This window comes from Zootermopsis nevadensis, unplaced genomic scaffold (assembly GCF_977971745.1).
Source record: "Zootermopsis nevadensis isolate Lab colony 2312 unplaced genomic scaffold, Znev_1.0 Znev_ptg000095l, whole genome shotgun sequence".
Lineage (NCBI taxonomy): Eukaryota > Metazoa > Arthropoda > Insecta > Blattodea > Termopsidae > Zootermopsis > Zootermopsis nevadensis.
The window spans coordinates 293300-316987 of record NW_028259226.1 but is presented as its reverse complement, the minus strand read 5'-3'; positions in this window follow the sequence as shown (position 1 = coordinate 316987).

The following is a 23688-nucleotide window of genomic DNA, read 5'->3' as shown; positions in this document are numbered from 1 at the left end:
TTTTCAAAAATTGACATTCCAATAATCTCGCAAAATTAAAATGCCTCTGTCCTCGAAACCCTTGGACATACATTGACGTGACTCTAACATGAAGTTGACATATACGTTCCCTCAAAGTGACATAAGTTTTGTCTCTCAGATTCCTACAGTTCGGGAGATATTTGCCTTTTCAAAAATTGACTTTCGAATAATCTCGAAAAATTTAAATGTCTCTATCCTCCAAACCCTTGGACATACATTGACGTGACTCTGACATGAAGTTGACATATACGTTCCCTCAAAGTGACATAAGTTTTGTCTCTAAGATTTCTACAGATCGGGAGATATTTGCCTTTTCAAATATTGACTTTCGAATAATCTCGAAAAATTAAAATGTCTCTATCCTCGAAACCCTTGGACATAAATTGACGTGACTCTGACATGAAGTTGACATATAGGTTACCTCAAAGTGACATAAGGTTTGTCTCTCAGATTCCTACAGATCGGGAGATATTTGCCTATTCAAAAATTGACTTTCGAATAATATCGAAAAATTTAAATGTCTTTATCCTCCAAACCATTTTACATACTTTGACGTGAATCTGACATGAAGTTGACATATACGTTCCCTCAAAGTGACATAAGTTTTGTCTCTCAGATACCTACAGATCGGGAGATATTTGAATTTTCAAAAATTGACTTTCGAATAATCTCGAAAAATTAAAATATATCTATCCTCCAAACCCTTGGACATACCTTGACGTGACTCTACATGAAGTTGACATAAACGTTCCCTCAAAGTGACATAAGTTTTGTCTCTCAGATTCCTACAGATCGGGAGATATTTGCCTTTTCATAAATTGCCTTTCGAATAATCTCGAAAAATTTAAATGTCTCTATCCTCCAAACCCTTGGACATACATTGACGTGACTCTGACATGAAGTTGACATATACGTTCCCTCAAAGTGATATAAGTGTTGTTTCTCAGATTCCTACAGATCGGGAGATATTTGCCTTTTCAAAAATTAACATTCGAATAATCTCGCAAAATTAAAATGCCTCTGTCCTCCAAACACTTGGACATACATTGACGTGAATCTGACATGAAGTTGACATATACGATCCCTCAAAGTGACATATTGTTTGTCTCTCAGTTTCCTACAGATCGGGAGATATTTGCCTTTTCAAAAATTGACTATCAAATAATCTCGAAAAATTAAAATATCTCTATCCTCCAACCCCTTGGACATACATTGACGTGACTCTGACATAAAGTTGACATGTACGTTCCCTCAAAGTGACATAAGTTTTGTCTCTCAGATTCCTACAGATCGGGAGATATTTGAATTTTCAAAAATTGACTTTCGAATAATCTCGAATAATTTAAATATCTTTATCCTCCAAACCTTTGGACATACATTGACGTGACTCTGACTTGAAGTTGACATATACGTTCCCTCAAAGTGACAAAAGTGGTGTCTCTCAGATTCCTTCAGATCGGGAGATATTTGAATTTTCAAAAATTGACATTCCAATAATCTCGCAAAATTAAAATGCCTCTGTCCTCCAAACCCTTGGACATACATTGACGTGACTCTGACATGAAGTTGACATATACGTTCCCTCAAAGTGACATCAGGTTTGTCTCTCAGATTCCTACAGATCGGGAGATATTTGCCTTTTCAGAAATTGACTTTCGAATAATTACGAATAATTAAAATGTCTCTATCCTCCAAACCCTTCGACATACATTGACGTGACTCTGACATGAAGTTGACATATACTTTACCTCAAAGTGACATAAGTTTTGTCTCTCAGATTTCTACAGTTCGGGAGATATTTGCCTTTTCAAAAATTGACTTTCGAATAATTTCGAAAAATTTAAATGTCTCTATCCTCCAAACCCTTGGACATACATTGACGTGACTCTGACATGAAGTTGACATATACGTTCCCTCAAAGTGACATAAGGTTTGTCTCTCAGATTCCTACAGATCGGGAGATATTTGCCTTTTCATAAATTGATTTTCGAATAATCTCGAAAAATTAAAATGTCTCTATCCTCGAAACCCTTGGACATACATTGACGTGACTCTGACATGAAGTTGACATATAGGTTACCTCAAAGTGACATAAGGTTTGTCTCTCAGATTCCTACAGATCGGGAGATATTTGCCTATTCAAAGATTGACTTTCGAATAATCTCGAAAAATTTAAATGTCTCTATCCTCCAAACCCTTGGACATACATTGACGTGACTCTGACATGATGTTGACATGTACGTTCCCTCAAAGTGACATAAGTTTTGTCTCTCAGATTCCTACAGATCGGGAGATATTTGCCTTTTCAAAAATTGACTTTCGGATAATCTCAAAAAATAAAAATGCCTCTGTCTTTCAAACCCTTGGACATACATTGACGAGACTCTGACATGAAGTTGACATATACGTTCCCTCAAAGTGACATAAGTTTTGTCTCTCAGATTAATACAGATCGGGAGATATTTGCGTTTTCAAAAATTGACTTTCGAATAATCTCGAAAAATTAAAATGTCTCTATCCTCCAAACCTTTGGACATACATTGACGTGACTCTGACATGAAGTTAACATATACGTTACCTCATAGCGACATAAGTTTTGTCTCTCAGATTCCTACAGATCGGGAGATATTTGCCTTTTCAAAAATTGATTTTCGAATAATCTCGAAAAATTTAAATGTCTCTATCCTCCAAACCCTTGGACATACATTGACGTGACTCTGACATGAAGTTGACATATACATTCCCTCAAAGTGACATAAGTTTCGTCTCTCAGGTTCCTACAAATCGGGAGATATTTGCCTTTTCAAAAATTGACTTTCGAATAATCTCGAAAAATTAAAATGTCTCTATCCTCCAAACCCTTGGACATACATTGACGTGAATCTGACATGAAGTTGACATATACGTTCCCTCAAAGTGACTTAAGTCTTGTCTCTTAGATTCCTACAGATCGGGAGATATTTGCCTTTTCAAAAATTGATTTTCGAATAATCTCGAAAAATTAAAATGTCTCTATCCTCCAAACCCTTGGACATACATTCACGTGACTCTGACATGAAGTTGACATATACGTTCCCTCAATGTGACATAAGTTTTGTCTCTCAGATTCCTACAGATCGGGAGATATTTGCCTTTTCAGAAATTGACTTTCGAATAATCTCAAAAAATTAAAATGCCTCTGTCCTTTATACCCTTGGACATACATTGACGTGACTCTGACATGAAGTTGACATATACGTTCATTCAGAGTGACATAAGTTTTGTCTCACATATTCCTACAGATCGGGAGATATTTGCCTTTTCATAAATTGACTTTCGAATAATCTCGAAAAATTAAAATGTCTCTATCCTCCAAACCCTTGGACATACATTGACGTGACACTGACATGAAGTTGACATATATGTTCCCTCAAAGTGACATAAGTTTTGTCTCTCAAATATTCCTACAGATCGGGAGATATTTGCCTTTTCAAAAATTGATTTTCGAATAATCTCGAAAAATTTAAATGTCTCTATCCTCCAAACCCTTGGACATACATTGACGTGACTCTGACATGAAGTTGACATATACATTCCCTCAAAGTGACATAAGTTTCGTCTCTCAGGTTCCTACAAATCGGGAGATATTTGCCTTTTCAAAAATTGACTTTCGAATAATCTCGAAAAATTAAAATGTCTCTATCCTCCAAACCCTTGGACATACATTGACGTGAATCTGACATGAAGTTGACATATACGTTCCCTCAAAGTGACTTAAGTCTTGTCTCTTAGATTCCTACAGATCGGGAGATATTTGCCTTTTCAAAAATTGATTTTCGAATAATCTCGAAAAATTAAAATGTCTCTATCCTCCAAACCCTTGGACATACATTCACGTGACTCTGACATGAAGTTGACATATACGTTCCCTCAATGTGACATAAGTTTTGTCTCTCAGATTCCTACAGATCGGGAGATATTTGCCTTTTCAGAAATTGACTTTCGAATAATCTCAAAAAATTAAAATGCCTCTGTCCTTTATACCCTTGGACATACATTGACGTGACTCTGACATGAAGTTGACATATACGTTCATTCAGAGTGACATAAGTTTTGTCTCACAGATTCCTACAGATCGGGAGATATTTGCCTTTTCATAAATTGACTTTCGAATAATCTCGAAAAATTAAAATGTCTCTATCCTCCAAACCCTTGGACATACATTGACGTGACACTGACATGAAGTTGACATATATGTTCCCTCAAAGTGACATAAGTTTTGTCTCTCAAATATTTCTACAGATCGGGAGATATTTGCCTTTTCATAAATTGACTTTCGAATAATCTCGAAAAATTAAAATGTCTCTAACCTCGAAACCCTTGGACATACATTGACGTGACTCTGACATGAAGTTGACATATAGGTTACCTCAAAGTGACATAAGGTTTGTCTCTCAGATTCCTACAGATCGGGAGATATTTGCCTTTTCAAAAATTGACTATCGAATAATCTCCAAAAATTAAAATGTCTCTATCCTCCAAACCCTTGGACATACATTGACGTGACTCTGACATGAAGTTGACATATACGTTCCCTCAAAGTGACATAAGTTTTGTCTCTCAGATTCCTACAGATCGTGAGATATTTGCCTTTTCAAAAATTGACTTTCGTATAATCCCGAAAAATAAAAATGCCTCTGTCCTTCAAACCCTTGGACATACATTGACGTGACTCTGACATGAAGTTGACATATACGTTCCATCAAAGTGAAATAAGTTTTGTCTCTCAGATTCCTACAGATCGGGAGATATTTGCCTTTTGAAAAATTGACTTTCGAATAATCTCGAAAAATTAAAATATCTCTATCCTCCAAACCCTTGGACATACATTGACGTGACTCTGACATGAAGTTAACATATACGTTACCTCATAGCGACATAAGTTTTGTCTCTCAGATTCCTACAGATCGGGAGATATTTGCCTTTTCAAAAATTGACTTTCGAATAATCTCGAAAAATTAAAATGTCTCTATCCTCCAAACCCTTGGACATACATTGACGTGACCCTGACATGAAGTTGATATATACGTTACCTCAAAGTGACATAATTTTTGTCTCTCAGATTCCTACAGATCGGGAGATATTTGCCGTTTCAGAAATTGACTTTCGAATAATCTCGAAAAATTTAAATGTGTTTATTCTCTAAACCCTTGGACATACATTGACGTGAATCTGACATGAAGTTGACATATACGTTCCCTCAAAGTGACTTAAGTCTTGTCTCTTAGATTCCTACAGATCGGGAGATATTTGCCTTTTCAAAAATTGATTTTCGAATAATCTCGACAAATTAAAATGTCTCTATCCTCCAAACCCTTGGACATACATTGACGTGACTCTGACATGAAGTTGACATATACGTTCCCTCAATGTGACATAAGTTTTGTCTCTCAGGTTCCTACAGATCGCGAGATATTTGCCTTTTCAGAAATTGACTATCGAATAATCTCGAAAAATTTAAATGTCTCTATCCTCCAAACCCTTGGACATACATTGACGTGAATCTGACATGAAGTTGACATATACGTTCCCTCAAAGTGACATAAGTTTCGTCTCTCAGGTTCCTACTGTTCGGGAGATATTTGCCTTTTCATAAATTGACTTTCGAATAATCTCGAAAAATTAAAATGTCTCTATCCTCCAAACACTTGGACATACATTGACGTGACTCTGAAATGAAGTTGACATACACGTTCCCTCAAAGTGACATAAGGTTTATCTCTCAGATTCCTACAGATAGGGAGATATTTGCCTTTTCAAAAATTGACTTTCGAATAATCTCGAAAAATTAAAATATCTCTATCCTCCAACCCCTTGGACATACTTTAACGTGCCTCTGACATGAAGTTGACATATACGTTACCTCAAAGTGACATAAGTTTTGTCTCTCAGATTCCAACAGATCGGGAGTTATTTGCCTTTTCAAAAATTGATTATCGAATAATCTCGAAAAATTAAAATGTCTCTATCCTCCAAACTCTTGGACATACATTGACGTGACTCTGACATGAAGTTGACATATACGTTCCCTCAAAGTGACATAAGTTTTGTCTCTCAGATTCCTACAGATCGGGAGATATTTGCCTTTTAAAAAATTGACTTTCGAATAATCTCGAAAAATTAAAATTTCTCTATCCTCCAAACCCTTGGACATACATTGACGTGACTCTGACATGAAGTTGACACATACGTTCCCTCAAAGTGACATAAGTTTTGTCTCTCAGATTCCTACAGATCGGGATATATTTGCAATTCAAAAATTGTCTTTGGAATAATATCGAAAAATTAAAATGTGTTTATCCTCTAAACCCTTGGACATACATTGACGTGACTCTGACATGAAGTTGACATATACGTTCCCTCAAAGTGACATAAGTTTTGTCTCTCAGATTCCTACAGATCGGCAGATATTTGCCTTTTCAAAAATTGACTTTCGAATAATCTCGAAAAATTAAAATATCTCTATCCTCCAAACCCTTGGACATACATTGACGTGACTCTGACATGAAGTTGTCATAAACGTTCCCTCAAAGTGACATCAGTTTTTTCTCTCAGATTCCTACAGATCGGGAGATATTTGCCTTTTCAAAAATTGACTTTCGAATTATCTCGAAAAATTAAAATGTCTCACTCCTCCAAACCCTTGGACATACATTGACGTGACTCTGACATGAAGTTGACATATACGTTCCCTCAAAGTGACATAAATTTTGTCTATCAGATTCCTACAGATCGGGAGATATTTGCCTTTTCATAAATTGACTTTCGAATAATCTCGAAAAATTAAAATGTCTCTATCCTCGAAACCCTTGGACATACATTGACGTGACTCTGACATGAAGTTGACATATACTTTCCCTCAAAGTGACATAAGTGTTGTTTCTCAGATTCCTACAGATCGGGAGATATTTGCCTTTTCAAAAATTAATATTCGAATAATCTCGCAAAATTAAAATGCCTCTGTCCTCCAAACACTTGGACATACATTGACGTGACTCTGACATGAAGTTGACATATACGTTCCCTCAAAGTGACATAAGTGTTGTCTCTCAGTTTCCTTCAGATCGGGAGATATTTGAATTTTCAAAAATTGACTTTCCAATAATTTCGCAAAATTAAAATGCCTCTGTCCTCCAAACCCTTGGACATACATTGACGTGACTCTGACATGAAATTGATATATACGTTACCTGAAAGTGACATAAGTTTTGTCTTCAGATTCCTACAGTTCGGGAGATATTTGCCTTTTCAAAAATTGACTTTCGAATAATCTTGAAAAATTTAAATGTCTCTATCCTCCAAACCCTTGGACATACATTGACGTGACTCTGACATGAAGTTGACATAAACGTTCCCTCAAAGTGACATAGGTTTTTTCTCTCCGATTCCAACATATCGGGAGATATTTGCCTTTTCAGAAATTGACTTTCGAATAACCTCGAAAATTAAATGCCTCTATCCTCCAAACCCTTGGACATACTTTGACGTGAATCTGACATGAAGTTGACATATACGTTCCCTCAAAGTGACATAAGTTTTGTCTCTCAGATACCTACAGATCGGGAGATATTTGCCTTTTCAAAAATTGATTTTCGAATAATCTCGAAAAATTAAAATGTATTTATTCTCCAAACCCTTAGACATACATTGACGTGACTCTGACATGAAGTTGACATATACGTTCCCTCAAAGTGACATAAGTTTCGTCTCTCAGGTTCCTACAGATCGGGAGATATTTGCCTTTTCAAAAATTGACTTTCGAATAATCTAGAAAAATTAAAATGTCCCTATCCTCCAAACCCTTGGACATACATTGACGTGAATCTGACATGAAGTTGACATACACGTTCTCTCAAAGTGTCATAAGTGTTGTTTCTCAGATTCCTACAGATCGGGAGATATTTGCCTTTTCAAAAATTGACTTTCGAATAATCTCGAAAAATTAAAATGTCTCTATCCTCCAAACCCTTGGACATACATTGACGTGACTCTAATATGAAGTTAACATATACGTTACCTCAAAGTGACATAAGGTTTGTCTCTCAGATTAATACAGATCGGGAGATATTTGCCTTTGGAAAAATTGAATTTCGAATAATCTCGAAAAATTAAAATGTCTCTATCCTCCGAACCCTTGGACATACATTGACGTGAATCTGACATGGAGTTAACATACACGTTACCTCAAAGTGACATAAGTTTTGTCTCTCAGATTCCTACAGATCGGGAGATATTTGCCTTTTCAATAATTGACTTTCGAATAATCTCGAAAAATTAAAATGTGTTTATCCTCCAAACCCTTGGACATACATTGACGTGACTCTGACATGAAGTTGACATATACGTTCCCTCAAAGTGACATAAGTTTTGTCTCTCAGATTCCTACAGATCGGGAGATATTTGCCTTTTCAAAAATTGACTTACGAATAATTTCGAAAAATTTAAATGCCTCTATCCTCCAAACCCTTGGACATACAATGACGTGACTCTGAAATGAAGTTGACATATACGTTCCCTCAAAGTGACATAAGTTTTGTCTTTCATATTCCAACAGATCGGGAGATATTTGCCTTTTCAAAAATTGACTTTCGAATAATCTCGAAAAATTAAAATGTCTCACTCCTCCAAACCCTTGGACATACATTGACGTGACTCTGACATGAAGTTGACATATACGTTCCCTCAAAGTGACATAAGTGGTGTCTCTCAGATTCCTACAGATCGGGAGATATTTGCCTTTTCAAAAATTGACTTTCGAATTATCTCGAAAAATTAAAATGCCTCTGTCCTTTAAATCCTTGGACATACATTGACGTGACTCTGACATGAAGTTGACATAAACGTTCCCTCAGAGAGACATAAGTTTTGTCTCTCAGATTCCTACAGATCGGGAGATATTTGCCTTTTGAAAAATTGACTTTTGAATAATCTCGAAAAATCAAAATGTCTCTATCCTCCAAACCCTTGGACATACATTGACGTGACACTGACATGAAGTTGACATACACGTTCCCTCAAAGTGACATAAGTTTTGTATCTCATATTCCTACAGATCGGGAGATATTTGCCTTTTCATAAATTGACTGTCGAATAATCTCGAAAACTTTAAATGTCTCTATCCTCCAAACTCTTGGACATACATTGACGTGACTCTGACATGAAGTTGACATATACGTTCCCTCAAAGTGACATAAGTTTTGTCACTCAGATTCCTACAGATCGGGAGATATTTGCCTTTTCAAAAATTGACTTTCTATAATCTCGAAAAATTAAAATGTGTTTATCCTCCAAACCCTTGGACATACATTGACGTGACTCTGACATGAAGTTGACATATACGTTTCCTCAAAGCGACATAAGTTTTGTCTCTCAGATTCCCACAGATCGGGAGATATTTGCCTTTTCATAAATTGACTTTCGAATAATCTCGAAAAATTAAAATGTGTTTATCCTCCAAACCCTTGGACATACAATGACGTGACTCTGACATGAAGTTGACATACACGTTCCCTCAAAGTGACATAAGGTTTGTCTCTCAGATTCCAACAGATCGGGAGTTATTTGCCTTTTCAAAAATTGACTTTCGAATAATCTCGAAAAAGTAAAATGTCTCTATCCTCCAAACTCTTTGACATACATTGACGTGACTCTGACATGAAGTTGACATATACGTTCCCTCAAAGTGACATAAGTTTTGTCTCTCAGATTCCTACAGATCGGGAGATATTTGACTTTTTAGAAATTGACTTCAGAATAATCTCGAAAAATTAAAATGTCTCTATCCTCCAAACCCTTGGACATACATTGACGTGCCTCTGACATGAAGTTGACATATACGTTACCTCAAAGTGACATAAGTGTTGTCTCTCAGATTCCTACAGATCGGGAGATATTTGCCTTTTCAAAAATTGACTTTCGAATAATCTCGAAAAATTAAAATGCCTCTGTCCTTTAAACTCTTGGACATACATTGACGTGACTCTGACATGAAGTTGACATATACGTTCCCTCAGAGTGACATAAGTTTTGTCTCTCAGATTCCTACATTTCTTGAGATATTTGCCTTTTCATAAATAGACTTTCGAATAATCTCGAAAAATTTAAATGTCTCTATCCTCCAAACCCTTGGACATACATTGACGTGACTCTGACATGAAGTTGACATATACGTTACCTCTAAGTGACATAAGTTTTGTCTCTCAGATCCTACATTTCTTGAGATATTTGCCTTTTCAAAAATTGACTTTCGAATAATCTCGAAAAATTTAAATGTCTCTATCCTGCAAACCCTTGGACATACATTGACGTGACTCTGACATGAAGTTGACATATACGTTCCCTCAAAGTGACATAAGGTTTGTCTCTCAGATTCCTACAGATCGGGAGATATTTGCCTTTTCAGAAATTGACTTTCGAATAACCTCGAAAAATTAAATTTCTCTATCCTCGAAACCCTTGGACATACATTGACGTGACTCTGACATGAAGTTGACATATACGTTCCCTCAAAGTGACATAAGTTTTGTCACTCAGATTCTTACAGATCGGGAGATATTTGCCTTTTCAAAAATTGACTTTCTATAATCTCGAAAAATTAAAATGTGTTTATCCTCCAAACCCTTGGACATACATTGACGTGACTCTGACATGAAGTTGACATATACGTTTCCTCAAAGCGACATAAGTTTTGTCTCTCAGATTCCCACAGATCGGGAGATATTTGCCTTTTCATAAATTGACTTTCGAATAATCTCGAGAAATTAAAATGTGTTTATCCTCCAAACCCTTGGACATACAATGACGTGACTCTGACATGAAGTTGACATACACGTTCCCTCAAAGTGACATAAGGTTTGTCTCTCAGATTCCAACAGATCGGGAGTTATTTGCCTTTTCAAAAATTGACTTTCGAATAATCTCGAAAAAGTAAAATGTCTCTATCCTCCAAACTCTTTGACATACATTGACGTGACTCTGACATGAAGTTGACATATACGTTCCCTCAAAGTGACGTAAGTTTTGTCTCTCAGATTCCTACAGATCGGGAGATATTTGACTTTTTAGAAATTGACTTCAGAATAATCTCGAAAAATTAAAATGTCTCTATCCTCCAAACCCTTGGACATACATTGACGTGCCTCTGACATGAAGTTGACATATACGTTACCTCAAAGTGACATAAGTGTTGTCTCTCAGATTCCTACAGATCGGGAGATATTTGCCTTTCCAAAAATTGACTTTCGAATAATCTCGAAAAATTAAAATGCCTCTGTCCTTTAAACTCTTGGACATACATTGACGTGAATCTGACATGAAGTTGACATATACGTTCCCTCAGAGTGACATAAGGTTTGTCTCTCAGATTCCTACATTTCTTGAGATATTTGCCTTTTCATAAATAGACTTTCGAATAATCTCGAAAAATTTAAATGTCTCTATCCTCCAAACCCTTGGACATACATTGACGTGACTCTGACATGAAGTTGACATATACGTTACCTCAAAGTGACATAAGTTTTGTCTCTCAGATCCTACATTTCTTGAGATATTTGCCTTTTCAAAAATTGAATTTCGAATAATCTCGAAAAATTAAAATGTCTCTATCCTCCGAACCCTTGGACATACATTGACGTGAATCTGACATGGAGTTAACATACACGTTACCTCAAAGTGACATAAGTTTTGTCTCTCAGATTCCTACAGATCGGGAGATATTTGCCTTTTCAATAATTGACTTTCGAATAATCTCGAAAAATTAAAATGTGTTTATCCTCCAAACCCTTGGACATACATTGACGTGACTCTGACATGAAGTTGACATATACGTTCCCTCAAAGTGACATAAGTTTTGTCTCTCAGATTCCTACAGATCGGGAGATATTTGCCTTTTCAAAAATTGACTTACGAATAATTTCGAAAAATTTAAATGCCTCTATCCTCCAAACCCTTGGACATACAATGACGTGACTCTGAAATGAAGTTGACATATACGTTCCCTCAAAGTGACATAAGTTTTGTCTTTCATATTCCAACAGATCGGGAGATATTTGCCTTTTCAAAAATTGACTTTCGAATAATCTCGAAAAATTAAAATGTCTCACTCCTCCAAACCCTTGGACATACATTGACGTGACTCTGACATGAAGTTGACATATACGTTCCCTCAAAGTGACATAAGTGGTGTCTCTCAGATTCCTACAGATCGGGAGATATTTGCCTTTTCAAAAATTGACTTTCGAATTATCTCGAAAAATTAAAATGCCTCTGTCCTTTAAATCCTTGGACATACATTGACGTGACTCTGACATGAAGTTGACATAAACGTTCCCTCAGAGAGACATAAGTTTTGTCTCTCAGATTCCTACAGATCGGGAGATATTTGCCTTTTGAAAAATTGACTTTTGAATAATCTCGAAAAATCAAAATGTCTCTATCCTCCAAACCCTTGGACATACATTGACGTGACACTGACATGAAGTTGACATACACGTTCCCTCAAAGTGACATAAGTTTTGTATCTCATATTCCTACAGATCGGGAGATATTTGCCTTTTCATAAATTGACTGTCGAATAATCTCGAAAACTTTAAATGTCTCTATCCTCCAAACTCTTGGACATACATTGACGTGACTCTGACATGAAGTTGACATATACGTTCCCTCAAAGTGACATAAGTTTTGTCACTCAGATTCCTACAGATCGGGAGATATTTGCCTTTTCAAAAATTGACTTTCTATAATCTCGAAAAATTAAAATGTGTTTATCCTCCAAACCCTTGGACATACATTGACGTGACTCTGACATGAAGTTGACATATACGTTTCCTCAAAGCGACATAAGTTTTGTCTCTCAGATTCCCACAGATCGGGAGATATTTGCCTTTTCATAAATTGACTTTCGAATAATCTCGAAAAATTAAAATGTGTTTATCCTCCAAACCCTTGGACATACAATGACGTGACTCTGACATGAAGTTGACATACACGTTCCCTCAAAGTGACATAAGGTTTGTCTCTCAGATTCCAACAGATCGGGAGTTATTTGCCTTTTCAAAAATTGACTTTCGAATAATCTCGAAAAAGTAAAATGTCTCTATCCTCCAAACTCTTTGACATACATTGACGTGACTCTGACATGAAGTTGACATATACGTTCCCTCAAAGTGACATAAGTTTTGTCTCTCAGATTCCTACAGATCGGGAGATATTTGACTTTTTAGAAATTGACTTCAGAATAATCTCGAAAAATTAAAATGTCTCTATCCTCCAAACCCTTGGACATACATTGACGTGCCTCTGACATGAAGTTGACATATACGTTACCTCAAAGTGACATAAGTGTTGTCTCTCAGATTCCTACAGATCGGGAGATATTTGCCTTTTCAAAAATTGACTTTCGAATAATCTCGAAAAATTAAAATGCCTCTGTCCTTTAAACTCTTGGACATACATTGACGTGACTCTGACATGAAGTTGACATATACGTTCCCTCAGAGTGACATAAGTTTTGTCTCTCAGATTCCTACATTTCTTGAGATATTTGCCTTTTCATAAATAGACTTTCGAATAATCTCGAAAAATTTAAATGTCTCTATCCTCCAAACCCTTGGACATACATTGACGTGACTCTGACATGAAGTTGACATATACGTTACCTCTAAGTGACATAAGTTTTGTCTCTCAGATCCTACATTTCTTGAGATATTTGCCTTTTCAAAAATTGACTTTCGAATAATCTCGAAAAATTTAAATGTCTCTATCCTGCAAACCCTTGGACATACATTGACGTGACTCTGACATGAAGTTGACATGTACGTTCCCTCAAAGTGACATAAGGTTTGTCTCTCAGATTCCTACAGATCGGGAGATATTTGCCTTTTCAGAAATTGACTTTCGAATAACCTCGAAAAATTAAATTTCTCTATCCTCGAAACCCTTGGACATACATTGACGTGACTCTGACATGAAGTTGACATATACGTTCCCTCAAAGTGACATAAGTTTTGTCACTCAGATTCTTACAGATCGGGAGATATTTGCCTTTTCAAAAATTGACTTTCTATAATCTCGAAAAATTAAAATGTGTTTATCCTCCAAACCCTTGGACATACATTGACGTGACTCTGACATGAAGTTGACATATACGTTTCCTCAAAGCGACATAAGTTTTGTCTCTCAGATTCCCACAGATCGGGAGATATTTGCCTTTTCATAAATTGACTTTCGAATAATCTCGAGAAATTAAAATGTGTTTATCCTCCAAACCCTTGGACATACAATGACGTGACTCTGACATGAAGTTGACATACACGTTCCCTCAAAGTGACATAAGGTTTGTCTCTCAGATTCCAACAGATCGGGAGTTATTTGCCTTTTCAAAAATTGACTTTCGAATAATCTCGAAAAAGTAAAATGTCTCTATCCTCCAAACTCTTTGACATACATTGACGTGACTCTGACATGAAGTTGACATATACGTTCCCTCAAAGTGACGTAAGTTTTGTCTCTCAGATTCCTACAGATCGGGAGATATTTGACTTTTTAGAAATTGACTTCAGAATAATCTCGAAAAATTAAAATGTCTCTATCCTCCAAACCCTTGGACATACATTGACGTGCCTCTGACATGAAGTTGACATATACGTTACCTCAAAGTGACATAAGTGTTGTCTCTCAGATTCCTACAGATCGGGAGATATTTGCCTTTCCAAAAATTGACTTTCGAATAATCTCGAAAAATTAAAATGCCTCTGTCCTTTAAACTCTTGGACATACATTGACGTGAATCTGACATGAAGTTGACATATACGTTCCCTCAGAGTGACATAAGGTTTGTCTCTCAGATTCCTACATTTCTTGAGATATTTGCCTTTTCATAAATAGACTTTCGAATAATCTCGAAAAATTTAAATGTCTCTATCCTCCAAACCCTTGGACATACATTGACGTGACTCTGACATGAAGTTGACATATACGTTACCTCAAAGTGACATAAGTTTTGTCTCTCAGATCCTACATTTCTTGAGATATTTGCCTTTTCAAAAATTGACTTTCGAATAATCTCGAAAAATTTAAATGTCTCTATCCTGCAAACCCTTGGACATACATTGACGTGACTCTGACATGAAGTTGACATATACGTTCCCTCAAAGTGACATAAGGTTTGTCTCTCAGATTCCTACAGATCGGGAGATATTTGCCTTTTCAGAAATTGACTTTCGAATAACCTCGAAAAATTAAATTTCTCTATCCTCGAAACCCTTGGACATACATTGACGTGACTCTGACATGAATTTGACATATAGGTTACCTCAAAGTGACATAAGGTTTGTCTCTCAGATTCCTACAGATCGGGAGATATTTGCCTTTTCAGAAATTGACTTACGAATAATTTCGAAAAATTAAAATGCCTCTATCCTCGAAACCCTTGGACATACATTGACGTGACTCTGACATGAAGTTGACTTATACGTTCCCTCAAAGTGACATAAGTTTTGTCTCTCAGATTAATACAGATCGGGAGATATTTGCCTTTTCAAAAATTGACTTTCGAATAATCTAGAAAAATTAAAATGTCTCACTCCTCCAAACCCTTGGACATACATTGACGTGACTCTGACATGAAGTTGACATATACGTTCCCTCAAAGTGACATATTGTTTGTCTCTCAGTTTCCTACAGATCGGGAGATATTTGCCTTTTCAAAAATTGACTATCGAATAATCTCGAAAAATTAAAATATCTCTATCCTCCAACCCCTTGGACATACATTGACTTGACTCTGACATGAAGTTGACATATACGTTCCCTCAAAGTGACATAAGTTTTGTCTCTCAGATTCCTACAGATCGGGAGATAATTGCCTTTTCAAAAATTTACTTTCGATTAATCTCGAAAAATTAAAATGTCTCTATCCCCCAAACTCTTGGACATACATTGACGTGTCTCTGACATGAAGTTTACATATACGTTCCCTCAAAGTGACATAAGTTTTGTCTCTCAGATTCCTACAGATTGGGAGATATTTGCCTTTTCAAATATTGACTTTCGAATAATCTCGAAAAATTAAAATATCACTATCCTCCAAACCATTGGACATACATTGACGTGACTCTGAGATGAAGTTGACATATACGTTCCCTCAAAGTGACATAAGTGTTGTCTCTCAGATTCCTACAGATCGCGAGATATTTGCCTTTTCAAAAATTGACTTTCGATTAATCTCGCAAAATTAAAATGCCTCTGTCCTCCAAACCCTTGGACATACATTGACGTGACTCTGACATGAGGTTGACATATACGTTACCTCAAAGTGACATAAGTTTTGTCTCTCAGATTCCTACAGATCGGGAGATATTTGCATTTTTAAAAATTGACTTTCGAATAATCTCGAAAAATTAAAATGACTCTATCCTCGAAACCCTTGGACATACATTGACGTGACTCTATCATGAAGTTGACATATACGTTCCCTCAAAGCAACATAAGTTTTGTCTCTCAGATTAATACAGATCGGGAGATATTTGCCTTTTGAAAAATTGACTTTCGAATAATCACGAAAAATTAAAATGTCTCTATCCTCCAAACCCTTGGACATACATTGACGTGACTCTGAAATGAAGTTAACATATACGTTACCTCAAAGTGACATAAGTTTTGTCTCTCAGATTCCTACAGATCGGAAGATATTTGCGTTTTCAAAAATTGACTTTCGAATAATCTCGAAAAATTAAAATGTGTTTATCCTCCAAACCCTTGGACATACATTGACGTGACTCTGACATGAAGTTGACATATACGTTCCCTCAAAGTGACATAAGTTTTGTCTCTCAGTTTCCTACAGATCGGGAGATTTTTGCCTTTTCAAAAATTGACTTTCGAATAATCTCGAAAAACTAAAATGTCTCTATCCTCCAAACCCTTGGACATACATTGACGTGACTCTGACATGAAGTTGACATATACGTTCCCTCAAAGTGACATAAGTGTTGTCTCTCAGATTCCTACAGATCGGGAGATATTTGCCTTTTCAAAAATTGACTTTCGAATAATCTCGCAAAATTTAAATGCCTTTGTCCTCCAAACACTTGGACATACATTGACGCTAATCTGACATGAAGTTCACATATACGTTCCCTCAAAGTGACATATTGTTTGTCTCTCAGTTTCCTACAGATCGGGAGATATTTGCCTTTTCAAAAATTGACTATTGAATAATCTCGAAAAATTAAAATATCTCTATCCTCCAACCCCTTGGACATACATTGACGTGACTCTGACATGAAGTTGACATACACGTTCCCTCAAAGTGACATAAGTTTTGTATCTCATATTCCTACAGATCGGGAGATATTTGCCTTTTCATAAATTGACTGTCGAATAATCTCGAAAACTTTAAATGTCTCTATCCTCCAAACTCTTGGACATACATTGACGTGACTCTGACATGAAGTTGACATATACGTTCCCTCAAAGTGACATAAGTTTTGTCACTCAGATTCCTACAGATCGGGAGATATTTGCCTTTTCAAAAATTGACTTTCTATAATCTCGAAAAATTAAAATGTGTTTATCCTCCAAACCCTTGGACATACATTGACGTGACTCTGACATGAAGTTGACATATACGTTTCCTCAAAGCGACATAAGTTTTGTCTCTCAGATTCCCACAGATCGGGAGATATTTGCCTTTTCATAAATTGACTTTCGAATAATCTCGAAAAATTAAAATGTGTTTATCCTCCAAACCCTTGGACATGCAATGACGTGACTCTGACATGAAGTTGACATACACGTTCCCTCAAAGTGACATAAGTTTTGTCTCTCAGATTCCTACAGATCGGGAGATATTTGACTTTTTAGAAATTGACTTCAGAATAATCTCGAAAAATTAAAATGTCTCTATCCTCCAAACCCTTGGACATACATTGACGTGCCTCTGACATGAAGTTGACATATACGTTACCTCAAAGTGACATAAGTGTTGTCTCTCAGATTCCTACAGATCGGGAGATATTTGCCTTTTCAAAAATTGACTTTCGAATAATCTCGAAAAATTAAAATGCCTCTGTCCTTTAAACTCTTGGACATACATTGACGTGACTCTGACATGAAGTTGACATATACGTTCCCTCAGAGTGACATAAGGTTTGTCTCTCAGATTCCTACATTTCTTGAGATATTTGCCTTTTCATAAATAGACTTTCGAATAATCTCGAAAAATTTAAATGTCTCTATCCTCCAAACCCTTGGACATACATTGACGTGACTCTGACATGAAGTTGACATATACGTTACCTCAAAGTGACATAAGTTTTGTCTCTCAGATCCTACATTTCTTGAGATATTTGCCTTTTCAAAAATTGACTTTCGAATAATCTCGAAAAATTTAAATGTCTCTATCCTGCAAACCCTTGGACATACATTGACGTGACTCTGACATGAAGTTGACATATACGTTCCCTCAAAGTGACATAAGGTTTGTCTCTCAGATTCCTACAGATCGGGAGATATTTGCCTTTTCAGAAATTGACTTTCGAATAACCTCGAAAAATTAAATTTCTCTATCCTCGAAACCCTTGGACATACATTGACGTGACTCTGACATGAATTTGACATATAGGTTACCTCAAAGTGACATAAGGTTTGTCTCTCAGATTCCTACAGATCGGGAGATATTTGCCTTTTCAGAAATTGACTTACGAATAATTTCGAAAAATTAAAATGCCTCTATCCTCGAAACCCTTGGACATACATTGACGTGACTCTGACATGAAGTTGACTTATACGTTCCCTCAAAGTGACATAAGTTTTGTCTCTCAGATTCCAACAGATCGGGAGATATTTGCCTTTTCAAAAATTGACTTTCGAATAATCTAGAAAAATTAAAATGTCACACTCCTCCAAACCCTTGGACATACATTGACGTGACTCTGACATGAAGTTGACATATACGTTCCCTCAAAGTGACATATTGTTTGTCTCTCAGTTTCCTACAGATCGGGAGATATTTGCCTTTTCAAAAATTGACTATCGAATAATCTCGAAAAATTAAAATATCTCTATCCTCCAACCCCTTGGACATACATTGACTTGACTCTGACATGAAGTTGACATATACGTTCCCTCAAAGTGACATAAGTTTTGTCTCTCAGATTCCTACAGATCGGGAGATAATTGCCTTTTCAAAAATTTACTTTCGATTAATCTCGAAAAATTAAAATGTCTCTATCCCCCAAACTCTTGGACATACATTGACGTGTCTCTGACATGAAGTTTACATATACGTTCCCTCAAAGTGACATAAGTTTTGTCTCTCAGATTCCTACAGATTGGGAGATATTTGCCTTTTCAAATATTGACTTTCGAATAATCTCGAAAAATTAAAATATCACTATCCTCCAAACCATTGGACATACATTGACGTGACTCTGAGATGAAGTTGACATATACGTTCCCTCAAAGTGACATAAGTGTTGTCTCTCAGATTCCTACAGATCGCGAGATATTTGCCTTTTCAAAAATTGACTTTCGATTAATCTCGCAAAATTAAAATGCCTCTGTCCTCCAAACCCTTGGACATACATTGACGTGACTCTGACATGAGGTTGACATATACGTTACCTCAAAGTGACATAAGTTTTGTCTCTCAGATTCCTACAGATCGGGAGATATTTGCATTTTTAAAAATTGACTTTCGAATAATCTCGAAAAATTAAAATGTCTCTATCCTCGAAACCCTTGGACATACATTGACGTGACTCTATCATGAAGTTGACATATACGTTCCCTCAAAGCAACATAAGTTTTGTCTCTCAGATTAATACAGATCGGGAGATATTTGCCTTTTGAAAAATTGACTTTCGAATAATCACGAAAAATTAAAATGTCTCTATCCTCCAAACCCTTGGACATACATTGACGTGACTCTGAAATGAAGTTAACATATACGTTACCTCAAAGTGACATAAGTTTTGTCTCTCAGATTCCTACAGATCGGAAGATATTTGCGTTTTCAAAAATTGACTTTCGAATAATCTCGAAAAATTAAAATGTGTTTATCCTCCAAACCCTTGGACATACATTGACGTGACTCTGACATGAAGTTGACATATACGTTCCCTCAAAGTGACATAAGTTTTGTCTCTCAGTTTCCTACAGATCGGGAGATTTTTGCCTTTTCAAAAATTGACTTTCGAATAATCTCGAAAAACTAAAATGTCTCTATCCTCCAAACCCTTGGACATACATTGACGTGACTCTGACATGAAGTTGACATATACGTTCCCTCAAAGTGACATAAGTGTTGTCTCTCAGATTCCTACAGATCGGGAGATATTTGCCTTTTCAAAAATTGACTTTCGAATAATCTCGCAAAATTTAAATGCCTTTGTCCTCCAAACACTTGGACATACATTGACGCTAATCTGACATGAAGTTCACATATACGTTCCCTCAAAGTGACATATTGTTTGTCTCTCAGTTTCCTACAGATCGGGAGATATTTGCCTTTTCAAAAATTGACTATTGAATAATCTCGAAAAATTAAAATATCTCTATCCTCCAACCCCTTGGACATACATTGACGTGACTCTGACATGAAGTTGACATATACGTTTCCTCAAAGTGACATAAGTTTTGTCTCTCAGGTTCCTACAGATCGGGAAATAATTGCCTTTTCATAAATTGACTTTCGATTAATCTCGAAAAATTAAAATGTCTCTATCCCCCAAACTCTTGGACATACATTGACGTGACTCTGACATGAAGTTGACATATACGTTCCCTCAAAGTGACATAAGTTTTGTCTCTCAGATTCCTACAGATCGGGAGATATTTGACTTTTTAGAAATTGACTTCAGAATAATCTCGAAAAATTAAAATGTCTCTATCCTCCAAACCCTTGGACATACATTGACGTGCCTCTGACATGAAGTTGACATATACGTTACCTCAAAGTGACATAAGTGTTGTCTCTCAGATTCCTACAGATCGGGAGATATTTGCCTTTTCAAAAATTGACTTTCGAATAATCTCGAAAAATTAAAATGCCTCTGTCCTTTAAACTCTTGGACATACATTGACGTGACTCTGACATGAAGTTGACATATACGTTCCCTCAGAGTGACATAAGTTTTGTCTCTCAGATTCCTACATTTCTTGAGATATTTGCCTTTTCATAAATAGACTTTCGAATAATCTCGAAAAATTTAAATGTCTCTATCCTCCTAACCCTTGGACATACATTGACGTGACTCTGACATGAAGTTGACATATACGTTACCTCAAAGTGACATAAGTTTTGTCTCTCAGATCCTACATTTCTTGAGATATTTGCCTTTTCAAAAATTGACTTTCGAATAATCTCGAAAAATTTAAATGTCTCTATCCTGCAAACCCTTGGACATACATTGACGTGACTCTGACATGAAGTTGACATATACGTTCCCTCAAAGTGACATAAGGTTTGTCTCTCAGATTCCTACAGATCGGGAGATATTTGCCTTTTCAGAAATTGACTTTCGAATAACCTCGAAAAATTAAATTTCTCTATCCTCGAAACCCTTGGACATACATTGACGTGACTCTGAAATGAAGTTAACATATACGTTACCTCAAAGTGACATAAGTTTTGTCTCTCAGATTCCTACAGATCGGAAGATATTTGCGTTTTCAAAAATTGACTTTCGAATAATCTCGAAAAATTAAAATGTGTTTATCCTCCAAACCCTTGGACATACATTGACGTGACTCTGACATGAAGTTGACATATACGTTCCCTCAAAGTGACATAAGTTTTGTCTCTCAGTTTCCTACAGATCGGGAGATTTTTGCCTTTTCAAAAATTGACTTTCGAATAATCTCGAAAAACTAAAATGTCTCTATCCTCCAAACCCTTGGACATACATTGACGTGACTCTGACATGAAGTTGACATATACGTTCCCTCAAAGTGACATAAGTGTTGTCTCTCAGATTCCTACAGATCGGGAGATATTTGCCTTTTCAAAAATTGACTTTCGAATAATCTCGCAAAATTTAAATGCCTTTGTCCTCCAAACACTTGGACATACATTGACGCTAATCTGACATGAAGTTCACATATACGTTCCCTCAAAGTGACATATTGTTTGTCTCTCAGTTTCCTACAGATCGGGAGATATTTGCCTTTTCAAAAATTGACTATTGAATAATCTCGAAAAATTAAAATATGTCTATCCTCCAACCCCTTGGACATACATTGAAGTGACTCTGACATGAAGTTGACATATACGTTTCCTCAAAGTGACATAAGTTTTGTCTCTCAGGTTCCTACAGATCGGGAGATAATTGCCTTTTCATAAATTGACTTTCGATTAATCTCGAAAAATTAAAATGTCTCTATCCCCCAAACTCTTGGACATACATTGACGTGACTCTGACATGAAGTTGACATATACGTTCCCTCAAAGTGACATAAGTTTTGTCTCTCAGATTCCTACAGATCGGGAGATATTTGACTTTTTAGAAATTGACTTCAGAATAATCTCGAAAAATTAAAATGTCTCTATCCTCCAAACCCTTGGACATACATTGACGTGCCTCTGACATGAAGTTGACATATACGTTACCTCAAAGTGACATAAGTGTTGTCTCTCAGATTCCTACAGATCGGGAGATATTTGCCTTTTCAAAAATTGACTTTCGAATAATCTCGAAAAATTAAAATGCCTCTGTCCTTTAAACTCTTGGACATACATTGACGTGACTCTGACATGAAGTTGACATATACGTTCCCTCAGAGTGACATAAGTTTTGTCTCTCAGATTCCTACATTTCTTGAGATATTTGCCTTTTCATAAATAGACTTTCGAATAATCTCGAAAAATTTAAATGTCTCTATCCTCCAAACCCTTGGACATACATTGACGTGACTCTGACATGAAGTTGACATATACGTTACCTCAAAGTGACATAAGTTTTGTCTCTCAGATCCTAAATTTCTTGAGATATTTGCCTTTTCAAAAATTGACTTTCGAATAATCTCGAAAAATTTAAATGTCTCTATCCTGCAAACCCTTGGACATACATTGACGTGACTCTGACATGAAGTTGACATATACGTTCCCTCAAAGTGACATAAGGTTTGTCTCTCAGATTCCTACAGATCGGGAGATATTTGCCTTTTCAGAAATTGACTTTCGAATAACCTCGAAAAATTAAATTTCTCTATCCTCGAAACCCTTGGACATACATTGACGTGACTCTGACATGAAGTTGACATATACGTTCCCTCAAAGTGACATAAGTTTTGTCACTCAGATTCCTACAGATCGGGAGATATTTGCCTTTTCAAAAATTGACTTTCTATAATCTCGAAAAATTAAAATGTGTTTATCCTCCAAACCCTTGGACATACATTGACGTGACTCTGACATGAAGTTGACATATACGTTTCCTCAAAGCGACATAAGTTTTGTCTCTCAGATTCCCACAGATCGGGAGATATTTGCCTTTTCATAAATTGACTTTCGAATAATCTCGAAAAATTAAAATGTGTTTATCCTCCAAACCCTTGGACATACAATGACGTGACTCTGACATGAAGTTGACATACACGTTCCCTCAAAGTGACATAAGGTTTGTCTCT